The following is a 13,341-nucleotide window of genomic DNA, read 5'->3' on the forward strand; positions in this document are numbered from 1 at the left end:
TTAAGGGTAGAACCTTAAGGAGAATGCACAATTTGAACGAGATTCATTAGGTGGCAAGAGTTAAGAATCCAAGAGGGGTTTGGAAGCATTACATTGGGAGTCTAAAGTCTAGTTTGAAGTCATCTTTGATATATGAGGCCATCCACATCATAAGGGAAGTTAGTTGTTTATTTATTTTGGGCCCATCTATAACCCCTAAGAGGTGTAATTGGTAGAAAATGTAGAAAGTATTTCAACGGTAGCGAAAAGTATAACAAGACATAAACTTACATTTACTAAAAAATGATTAAGTGCACATGTAGAACATTATATGTGGTAGATGTAACATGCCAATAATGGTTTGACCATTGAGTGTGACGAAGTAAGGAGAGTGGAAGTGGGAATTAAAGGGTGGAAATAGTAGTTATAACATTTTAAAATCCTTTCACTTGTCATATAGGGCTTTTTGGTGATGCAAAACAAGGAATAATATGATGAAAATAGTAATTTTTGATGGTTTTATTCAGATTTCAAATATTCACATTGCTCAATAATGTAAATGACTTTAGAGTTAAGATTAGCTATAAAAAATTTTTTGGGTCTATTAAGCGATATAGAAGTATCCTACGTAGAGTCTTTTATAGATTGTGGGGACCTCTTTGTCTATTCAAGATTTCAACTCCCTTTGAAAGATATGAAACTACTAGAGCAACATCAACATTTTGAGCACATCATCATCTTTTTGGAGAGGACATTCGATGAAAAAGGAAGAGGTAATTCTTCATTATTAGTTCTTGAAAATTTAATGCATTTTTTTATAATATAAGGCATCCACCAATCGACTATGTTTATTTGCAGAGTCAGATATACATTAAATTTAGGTGTTGGGTTGATGAATGCAATACACAAACCTCTTCTCATGAGTTTTTTGGTAAATTGAAGTGGTTAATTGAATTCTTGCATTCCATAGTGTGCTCCTAAAAGAAAGTCATCATATTTAATGTGGTATTCAAACATTGTACTAGCTTAGCCATGATTGCTTCCCATATTTTAGAAATAGCTAAGCCAACATTTGAATTGTCCTTATTCTTAGGCATTGAATTGGTCTCCATGCAGAGGTCATGTTCAACGCCTCATATTCCATCTTTATCTGCAAATAGGTTTGCACACAAAGCTTAATGGGGTTAAGATTCTCCTAAGAAGCTCTTCATACAACTGATATTGTTGGGTCAAATTTAAACATGAATTTGTATGGCTTCCATCAACCTTCACATAGATTTAAGAAAATGAGATCAGACATGAGTTTTATTGATGAATAATTATTGGATGATATTTTTAATACTGGTAGTAAGATAAAATACCAGGATATTTGGGGTTATCATAACTTTTTTCTTTGCAAGTTTAGTAAGTTTAGCAGTTCATTGACCTCAAAGGACATACAAATGAAATGCCATGCTGGGTTTTTGGTGTGTTTGCACATGCATGGCATGCTCAGAAATCTTTTAGGTGTAGTATTGTATTGTTTATTCTCTTTCATTTTTTTTAATAGAGCCTACTAATTTTCTACTATAGTAAGCTAAAGTATCAATAAAATTATCAACTAATTAGAAGAGCATAGGAAGAGGTAGACCAACTGAGGCCAAAATGTTTTCCTAGGTGAGTCTTCTTTGACAAGGTAGAGCTGATTAATTATTGCTTACTGCAAATCTAATTAATTCAAATTGGCACAATAAGATTTCTGAGGAATTTTTATTTAAATTGAATTTGTTTTGTCATAATCTTAGTAGTTTTCATCCTCTTAATAGGAACTTAATCTATTCACCTTTTCTAACCATTCACCATTTTCATCCCAAATTTTATTATATGTAGAATTTGAACAATGTTTAGTTAATACCCATTTCCATCATCTCCTATCATAAAACTTAAACCAAAAACTTCAATATCTATCGTACTCACCCCATATCTATCTCACTCACCCGATACCCACCATTCTTATTTTCAAGAGGTCAAAGTTGTGGATCTTAAATTTTTTACTGGCATAAATATCAACGGTGTTTGGTTGATGGAAGGTATATTACAACCTTTTTTCTTGACACTGCATTCTATCAAACAGTTGTATACAATATTAATACTATTAACCTGTATCCATTAAGCTTTGAGCCTTGCTTTTGTTGTATTTTCACTATATTTTCCTCTTCTTGGGAACCAATGACTTGATTTGTTTCTACTCATATTTAATTTTAGTACATTTAAGCTTATTTTTTTCAAAGCTCCTTTTAAATCCATTGGGATTTAGTAAATGACTCATGATAAGTTTGTAATGAAAGTATGAGATGGAGGAACCAACAAAAGTTCATTTAACTGATGCTCAAAAGAAGACATGGTAAATTCCTTATAACCTGCTTGGTAAAACACAATTAAGTTATCAACTGCTCTAAGGCAATGAATATATTAGATAACTAAGTAAGTGTTTGAATTTTGTGTTTTTATGCAATGAGTTGATCATCTTCAATTTAGATTTAATAGAGGATATAATTCTATTCTATTCTTTTTGTTCTATCTTGTTCTATTCTTTCTGCTTTGGTCTATCAATGTTCTTTTTGTTGTTTCTCTAAGTATATTTTATGTTGTGATTTTAGAACAATATGCTTGCTAGTCTATTGGTTTTGTTTAATTTTTCATCTTTATTTATTCTTCTTCTTTTTTAAGGGTTTTGGTATATAGCAATTTTGTGGGAAAGTAGAAGAAGAGGTGCATGGAAAATGAGGATAAAATCTTCCTTCGGGTAATTCTTCATTACTGTTTTAAATTCGAAAACTTAATGTACTTATCAATATATATTGAGATTCAGTATGTACTAAGGATCAAATCTAAGTAACATACATCTTTACAAATGAATCAACAATAAATGAAAGTTTGAACATTATCAATCTTAACTTGAAAGAGGATCACAGATGATGAAACGTAAGAATTGCAAATGTTGAAGGAGGTGAAAGATGGAGAGTTGTGGAGGATAAGACATGCTCTGTTAGGTATAGTCAAGAAGAATACCTAGTGTTGTATTTTCTAACTAGAAAAAAATTAATAAATGATCAATACAAATAGCTCTTAGGTGTGACCATGATTTATTTCCTGTGTGATTGCATTTGTCATGATTATTAGAATTTTGATTAAGGCCATAAGAGCCTTGTGACTTATATCCTAAATTGCTTGTATCATCTTTCTAATATTTATGTTGCCACTTGCCAATCAATTTCTTTCCTGTCCTCTATTTCAATTGTTATCTTCTTTGTTATTATAATAGATTGGCAGTAAGCTAACATACAAGTTATTGAGATGGCGGTAGGGTGGGGTTCTATTGTGTTGGTTCAATAGGGCCAGCCTTAAACATCACACACTAACCAAGAAATTAAGCTTGGAAAAGTAAGTCAAACTTTGACTATTTAACACTTTTATTCTAGGAATGAAGCATTAGTGTGTGATGTTTAAGCCATTTGGTTCAATAGTTCATTGACCTTAATGGACATTTTAGTGTAAAGCCCTTTTGGGTTAACAACAACTCTATATGTTCCTTGCTCTGCAGTTTATGGGCTTTCAATTTTTTCATAGAACCTCCAAATCATCTACAATAGTAAGCTATAGTATCAATTGAATTTTTTTTTTGGTTATGTAGTTTAATAATTGTGGACTTTCTTTACCATTGTAATTTAATAATTTTGCTCTAGCCTTTGATATTATATTGGATTCCTGATTATGGGAGTTGTGGTAGGTGTGTTGGAGTTATTCATTTTCATTAAATTTGAAATGGGATAAAGGATACAAATTTTCTTGGTAGTCATAAGTGATTGCTGAAATGACCAAGTGTTTGAATTTTGTGCTTTTAGGCAACGAGTTAATCATCTCCAGTTCATATTTAATGGAGGACTTAATATGTTTCTGTTGTTTTTTTTTTGTCCTATCCTGTCAAAATAATTTTTGTTTTTCCTATTTTGTCAATATTGTTTTTGTTCTATCTATTCTCTTTGTTTGTTCTTGTAAGATTTTTTGCTAAGTGTTTATTTTATTTATTTATTTATTTTCTTTGCCTGCAATGAGCATGTCCTTTTGTTTTCTATTTTAAATTTTAAATTTTTATTTGTGCTATAATTTTTAATTGGATTTTAGTGTGTTATATTCTTGCAATAGAGTAGAAGAAGAGGTGGATAGAAGGAAGAGGGAAGCAAGAGAGGACAAAATATTCTTACAGGCAATTCTTCATTATTGCTTTTAAATTCTAAAAATTCATGTACATATCATCATGTATTGGGTTTTAGTTTATATAAAGACTAAATACTCTACCATTATTTGAAGTTTTTTTTCAACATTGGATTTTAATTCATTTGATTGGTTAAGTATTCTATAATCAATAATTTTTTCTTGTTCATTTATATTGTCAAACACTGGAATATATGGTATTGTTGGTTCTCAAAACTAGAGAAAGTTTGAATGTTGTAAATTTGTTTTTGATTAGGTAAAACAGGTTTTACAGGGATCTTGAAACCCAAAGTTTTACAGCAAAAAGAGCAAGAAAAAATAGTCTAAACAAACAAAAAAACTGCCTCAGAAGGCCAGAAACAAAAGAAGGGCCGAAGCCAAAGTACAAAGGCCAGAGACAAAGCTAGGTGAATAGGCTAATGGCCATCCATGTCCAAGGCTTGCAGGGTTTTTGCAACATCATTATCCTTCTGACTGGCCACTTCTTCCTGAATCCTGGTAGAAGTGTTCATTTGGTTCCCCTAATTCACCTGGTCACTAGCCTCTTTCTAAAATTTATCCCAATTGAATCCTTGCTCTGTGTTCTGGTCTGCATCCCTTTTAAGGCTAGTTGTAGATTGATAGTCACCCAGATTGACAATATTCTCCTTCAAGTTGTGAAGGGTCTCTACTATCTGTTTGGTGATTATCTAGTGGACAGAATCCAACCTTTGGACCTTCTGCTCTAGCTGGGTGAGTCTGTCATCCTAATGGTCTCTAGAGACCTGGCTTCTATCTTTCTCCTGGCTACATACCTGGTCCTTGCTCCCACTAGCTTGGTGGTCCTTGTCAGTATCCTGGTTGTTGGGCTAGTTGATCCTATCCTTCAGAGCCTCAATTTTCTGAAAAATCCACTTGATGGAATGAAAGTTGTCAATCAGACTATTCTTTGCATTTTTCAGGAAGTTGAGACCAGTTTCTCGCACATTGTTAGAGATAACTAGAAGAGCCAGGTCAAGGAGCTTGTTGTAGTGGGTGCTTCTATCAAGGTCCTTCAGCACCTGGATTTTAGTAGCTTATCTAACAATACCCAAATTGACCTTGTCCCCATAGAAGTTCCTCCAGGCCCTCCTCTTGTTCTTTCTAATTACCTGCCCCCCTTTTTCAACCATGATTTCAATCATCTCCTCCTGGGGTGAAATGGGAACCTCCTAGGGTGAATTGGGTGGGGTGGGGCTGCGGGGCACTTCAACAAGGTCGCTGGGATGTTCTTGGGTTAGGGCCTGGTTCACTTTTCTTTTCTTGGGGTTAACCTTGGGGTCCATAGGGGTCTCATCTCCTTGTCATTATCTCTCCCCTTATCTTCTTCCATCTCACTTTCCTTCCCCTTCTCTGAGTCCTCCTCCTTAGACTTTGTATCAGACTCCACATCATCATCATTGGCCTCTTTCACCTCCTTAGGATGAGGAGACGGGGGGATAGGGGGAAGACATATGGGGCTTTTCCTACTAGGGATGTAGGGGTCACAAGTAATAGTGAAAGCTTTGCTTGGGGTGTCAATTTTCTCTAATTTCACTACAAGCTCATCGCTAAAATCAGAATTGGCAGTGTCCTCCAAGGAACTACCCAAGTCCCCAATGGTTTTACCTCTAGTTTGGGTTTTCAAGAACTCATAAATCAAAAGCAGGGGACCCTCATGGAGGGCAAGATTTTTGACAGGGCATTTCTTGAACCCCTCTATATTCTTGGCCATGGAGGTGAAAATGAAAAACAGAAAGGAAATTTTAACTTTGTGTCTAAAATGATTTAACAAAACAAAATGATGAGTCCTAATTCTATCAAACCTAGGGTCAAGAGTGACATATTCAATTATGATCCTGAAAACATACCTCCAGAACTTTTTGATGGAATCAATATCATAGTAGGTGTCAATCTTGACCAAATTGCTTTTATCCTTATCATCCTTAACAAAGTCATTGACAGTGTTGGCGGACATCTTCTTGTCCTTGTAGAAGTTCAGGCCATCCTAAGAAAATCTAGTCACCTCCACAATATGACCCTTGGAGATTTGGTGGGAAACACCATCAATTTTGACCCAGCCATTTTGCCAAGAATCAACCATAGCTTTAGTAACCCCTGCATCAAATCCATGAAGCTTCTCTATGAATTTGGTGATGCCTCCCTTTTGGAGCTTTCTCCAGACCTTCCTCTTCTCTTTCCATCTCTATGCTTTGCCCCATGGCTCTCTTCTAATCCTTTCTCCCACCATTGCAGTTTTTGGCTCAACAAACCCTAACCCACTAGTAGTATTATTGAGTTCAGAGTAGCAAAAGGTGCTGAGAGCATAAATAAATTTGTGCATCTTTATGAAACTTTTTTTGGCTTCCTTCAGCTCATGTCTTTCGTACACATGATTATGGATTGGAGGGGGTTCTGCATAACTCCTAATAAATCTCCTTTTGAAGTATGATTTTGCAAATACTGTCATAATTAAAAAGACATTATGTTGGTGCCATGGATTTGTTCCTTTCAGATTAGCTCAATTGCCATCCCCAAAAAATCATTATTGCTTCCCCACATCATCACTGAGTTGCTAGCAACCACTTCATTAGCAAACCAGTCAGCGACCGTGTTTGCTTCATGATAAACGTGGCTAACATGGTAGTTTTTAAATTTCCTTAAGTCTGATTTAAGGTCCTGAATAATGCTTTCAATGGTCCAGGAGGGTTTAGTGACTCCTAAGATGCAATTTATTATATTTAAGGAGTCACCTTCAAGCCACAACTGCTCAATCCCTAAGGCCAGGGCCAACTTAACAATGAACCTAGCGACACTAGCTTCAGCTAGATGGTTGGTTTGGTGGCCAATAGGGGAAGAGATAGCAGAAATACCACCTCCCAAACTATTTCTTATGATACCTCTGCATCCAGCTGGACCTGGATTCCCCTTAGCTGCCCTGTCAAAATTGGCTTTGTGCTAGTTCTCAAGGGGAAAAGACCAAATAGCCTCCTATCTTTTTTTGATCCTCTCATCTTTCCTGGATTTACTGTTCACTCCTACCTTTATGTCCCGTTCTCTGGTTATGGCATAGTTCCCTATCATGAGGCTTTTAGTTTTCTCAGCAATTATAACCTCAGGGGCTTCTTTGTCTCTAAATATCCTATTGTTGTGCTCCTTCCAGATTCCCTAGCAGAAGTGTGGGAGGATCCAGGAGCTCAATAACCAAGAATTCAAATGTTGGTGGCAGCTTCCCCACTAACTAAAGAAATCCTGGATGCTAGGTGGAGGGCACCAATTGAAGTCTAGGTTAGTTGTCAGATGGCTCCACACCCTGGAGGAGAAGGGGTAGTGGATGAACATATGATTAATCATTTCCATGTCTTTCTTGTAGAGGTAGCATCTATTAGGTAAAATTTGGCCTCTCTTGTCTAAATTATCCTGGGTGAGGATTTTATCTTGAAGGAGGAGCCAGAAGAAAATGTCTATCTTAGGCGTAAGCCTAGGGATCTAGGCTTTGGCCCAGATATGTTTCTCCTCTTTTCTCACAAGGGATAGATAACTAGTGGCCACAGAGTAAAGGCCTCCTGAAGAATCTCCCTAAACTAAAGAGTTGCCATTCTAGTTGATGAAGATGGCATTCAGAGAAGACATTAAAGGCTTGAGGTCCTGCGAAAGTTCAACCAGATTGTGCCATTCATTACCATTTCTGTAGTTCCTTACCATCAAACTGCATCTGCCAATACACTAATCAGCCCACCTACCATATATGGGGTGATTAATGAGGGGTTCTTGACATAGCCATGTATCCTACCAAAAAAGGATTTTGTCTTGCATTCCAACTTTCCATTTTGCCCTGGATAAAGCAAGGGGGAGGGCCTTCAAGATTCCATTCCAAATATGGGACCCCATCGACAACTCAACCCCTTGAAATATGGAGTTAAGAGATAGTCTACGCACATATTTCTCAGCCATAATATCCCTCCAAACACCTGTGCTTTGGAAGATGTGCCAAGGATGTTTAGTTAAAAGGGATTGATCGAGGTGAGAAATTTTTCTAATACCAAGACCACCCTGGCTTTTGGGCTGGCAGAGTAAGTCCCAAGCAACCAGCTGGTATCTCTTGTGGTCATCAGTCCCTGTCTAGGGAAAATCTCTCTGAATTCTCTCCAATATTTCTACAAACTTAATCAAAATCCTGAAAAGACTAAGGGCATAGGTATGAAGGTTCTAGGAATAGAGTTAACTAGGGAGCATTTGCCAGCTTGACTGAGGGTGGCCCCTTTCCAACCTACAAGTTTCTTGTTGAAATTGTCTATAATGCTCATCCAAAAGGAATTTGGAGGTTTCATTCCAAGAGGTAGCCCAAGATAAGTCATTGGAAGGGACCCGATGCCACATCCCAGGATGCAAGCAATTATCCTCTGCCTCTCCAAAGGGGTATTGAGGAAGAAAACCAAAGTCTTATCCAGATTGATAGCCTATCCTAAGCCCCTGGTGTTGGAGTTCAGAATGCATTTGAAAGTCTTGGCCTCCTGGACAGAGGCTTTTCCCCCCAAGATAGTATCATCCAAAAATTGTTGGTGGGTGAAAGTAGAAGGCCCAGAAGAAGGCCTAAGACCTTTGAAAACCCTATCCTAGATCTTCTTTTGGATGATTCTGCCTAGGCATTTCGCCAAGATGAAAAGAAGGATAGGAGAAATGTGGTCACCCTAATTTAAGCCCCTTGAGGGGGAGAAGAAGGGAGTGGGGAGACCATTAACCATAACAGAAAAAGAGGGAGAAGACACTAGCTGAGAGATGAGCTTGCAAACTTGAGCATTGAAAAAAAATGCTCGAAGGACAGCAAAGAGAAAATTTCAGTCAACCCTGTCATAAGCATTAGACAAGTCCAGTTTGAGAAGGAAACCTTCCTTGTTGCCCACCTCAAGAGAGTGACTGACTTCATGAACCGAAACAATGGAATCAAGGATCTGCCTACCAGGGACAAAGCCAATTTGCTAGGGTGAAATGATCAGGGGAAGAATGCTAGGGAAATGTTGTTGTTACCTATATAACACATTTAGTAATTGACATTCTTTGAAAGGAAGATTGTATATATTGATTGCCTATACTTGAGAATGTTTTCCTTTTAAATTTTACATCGCTTAAAAATCTACTTTGACATGATCTATTGGGATGCAAATTTGAATAACTTTACAACTAAAATCATTGTTTATAATGGTTTAAATATTATATATTTTAACTTGGAAGAAGATTCCAGATGATGAAACATACGAATTGCAAAAATGGAAAGAGGTGAAAGATAGAGAGTTGGGGATGATGATACCTACTTTGTTGGCTACAATCATGAAGAATATGAAAACATAAATTTGTAATCTCTACAAAACTACTAGTGCACATAAGGGTTCTGTAAATAACATTTAGGTACTTATTTAGTAATGGTTTGTTTCTCATTTGATTGCATTTGTAATGATTGTTGAAATATTGGTTAAGGCTATTAGAGCTTGGTGACTTATAGATGAACTGATATGCTAAATTGCTAATATCATCTTTGTAATACTTATATTGCTACTTGCCAATTATTTTGTTTCCTTTTCTCTATTTTAGTTGTCATATGTTTTATTACTATAATTGATAGGTGGTAAGCTAGAATACAAGTGTATTGGAAGTTTTATGAACTTCTACTACACATGCCCAACACTTCATTGACCTGATAGGAATTCAGTTGCAATGCCTTATTTCGTTTCCCGTAAGTCTATATGTAGGTTATTGTGTTTCAATTTTTTTATAGAACATAAAAATCATCTAAAATAGTAAGCTATAATATTAGTTGACTAATTTTTTTTAGTTATGAAGTTTAATGAATCGTGAAGTTTTCTTACTATTGGAATCTAATAATTTTTCTCTAGCATTAAATATAATTTTAGAATCCTTGAGTTGGGAATTGTGGTAAGTATGTTGGAGTTATTCATTTTCATTAAATTTGATAGGGGCTACAAGGATATGATTTCCCTTGATTTCAGGTAAACACATTTTATGAAATAGATGAATCCCAATTTCTAGTATTGAAATATTTGGAATTTTTATAAAAATTATGTAGTGCTTGCCCTTGTTCACATCTTTCTGGACATATTGTTGATGTTATTATCAGACTATGTTAGACTAGCCTTATGTTGATGGATTACTGGTATTGTTTTGAGACTATCATACATTATGTTATGGATTCAATTGGTATTTGATGAGATATTTAGACTTTACATTTCATGTATGCATGACGATCATTACATTGCTTTAAGTTATTGTTGATGATTAGTTAGATGGTTTATTATCTCATGTGTTTTATTATGGATACTTACCCCATACTTGCATGTGTATGGTGTGCATGTTTTCTCATATTGTATGGCATTTCTGATATGGTTAAGGAAGGGAGTCATAGTCACCTGCTAGTCAGGATCTACATGATGTACCACTTCCTGCCATTGCCTGTTTAGCTTAGCATTATATATATTGGATGTACATGCATGGTTTTTATGCAGGTTGCAAGTACCGGGTATCGACTTCCCTGGATTGCCAGGATGAGCGTACCCTATTATACTATCTCAATGATAAGAGAAGGGAGATAAATTCTCAAGTCAAATCCCAAACCCTTAAACCAATTGTCCTAGTGAGGTAGGACAAGTATCTAGATATTTTACCCACCGAATGTGTCAGATGACATATTTCATGATTTTAACCCTTCAGACTGATTTTTTGTGAATTCCTCTATGATGGGTTTTCATATTTTATCTTGGAGGTCTATGGTGAATTTTCTATTAATTAAGTCTTAATAAATAGATTTAACTAATAAATTAATTATTTGAGAAAATTAATATAAAATATCATGATCTTTGATATTTTGATTATAATTAATTAAATGAGAATTAATTGAGGAAAAAGAATTAAATAAAAGAAAATTAGAAATTAAAAAATTAATAATAATAAAGTAATAAATAAATAATAATAATAAAAGTTATAAAAATTTAAATAGAAATTATATAAAAAGTAAATTAGAGTTATAAGCTTGCTAGGAGTTAACGCACCTTTCTATTTCTCATATGTCAACAACACGGGGGTTAGTGCATCAATTAAGCACATGGTGTCTACAACCTTATGACTCATCTAGAAGGTTGGAAAAGACACATGCTTAGTTGGTAACACCTTCTAGCTGTTTCTAGAGACATTTTAGGTGTTTCCTAAGAGCTCTTTATATTCAGGCATTCCTAGAAGCTTAGACATAGCGTTTGGAGAGAATTTGGAGCATTGGAGGACTCGAGAATTTTGGAGAAGGGAGAAGCTTCCTCTGTGGGTTTTCTGAGGAAGAGCGAATTAGCATCAGAATTCAAGTAGATTTTTGTGATTTTACTTATGCTATTTTTGCACTTCCTATCTTCTTCATGTCTTCCATATGTTTTCTGAGGATTTTCCTATTTTAAGTGTATGCATTCTCAATATGGGTAGCTAAAATTTATTTGAGAATCTTTATATGCATAGTTCTAAAGAGAACATGGGGCTAGGGTTTAAATTGTAGCCAAATCCATTAGACAATTTTACTAGGTAAAATTTGGAGAACAAATATTTAAAAAAAAATGTTAAATCACAATCGTTGAAGTCGAAAAAGATTTAAAAAAAAAATGTAGTTATGAATGCATTGAAGGGGGCCAGATGTACTCCCACCCTTCCATGTACCACCACTATTCATGTCAGAGTTTATTAGCACAGGGTACCCGCGCATCGCAGGGTACCTGCGCAGGGGCGTAAATCTTTTAAGTCAAATTTGGGTGGGGCGGGTTTACCCCAACCCTGTACCTATTTACCTTTTTCTTATGGTAGCGAACGGAACCATATGTGCTACGGTGGGTATCCGACTTATCCGCTAACACCTATGTTTGTAGACTGCATGGCCACATAAAGGGCCACTGTCGGATATGAAGTGCTACGATTTTTGTGTTAAGCACTTGACTTTAAAATGTCTCCCTACTATGTATAATAAAGTTTTTGGATATTGTTAAAGTTTTAATAATGGATTTTTTATCATTTTATATGTGTGTGTGTGTGTGTTAATATTAATAAATATCAATTGTACAATTATATATATTTATATATTTATGTATGTATGTATGTATGTATGTATATATATATATATATGTATATGTATATATGTATATATATGTATATGTATACATATATACATATACATATATATATGTATATGTATATATACATATGTATATATATATATACATATGTATATATATATATACATATGTATATATATATATACATATGTATATATATATACATATGTATATATATATATATACATATACATATATATATATACATATGTATATATATATACATATACATATATATATATATATATACATATACATATATATATATATACATATACATATATATATACATATACATATACATATATATATACATATGTATATATATATACATATATATATACATATATGTATATATATATATACATATATATATACATATATGTATATGTATATATATATATACATATATATATACATATATGTATATGTATATATATAGATATATGTATATGTATATATATATATAAGTATATATCTATAGATATAATCATAATAAATAATAAAAATAATTGTATTAAGAGATCTTTTCTTTAATAATAAATTACTTTGTAATATTATGATATGACAATATAGATTTAGTTGATTTGAATTATGAAGAAAGGACGATTATGAAAAAAAGTTAGTAATTTCTTATGTTGAAAATTTGCTATTTAAATTTGATGGGAGTCATTTTCAAATAATGTTTTTATAAACAAAACATCATTAGAATAATTGGAAAATTGATTCTAAGGGTGTTAGGGAGAAACTTTTATTTATCCAACAAATACATGGGTTAGGTAAAACATGAAATTTCTCCACTTGATATCTAAATTAGAAAATGTAAACTAAAACTCCACATTTAATTCAAGTATGTAAATTTAGCAAAACCAAAACATGTGTTTGCATTGTGTATTCTTATGCTAATGTTTTGGGTTTTGGGTTGACTAGTGTTGACCAGTTATAGGACATCTAC

This window comes from Cupressus sempervirens, chromosome 4 (assembly GCF_028749045.1).
Source record: "Cupressus sempervirens isolate cs-2001-9-10 chromosome 4, ASM2874904v1, whole genome shotgun sequence".
Classification (NCBI taxonomy): domain Eukaryota; kingdom Viridiplantae; phylum Streptophyta; class Pinopsida; order Cupressales; family Cupressaceae; genus Cupressus; species Cupressus sempervirens.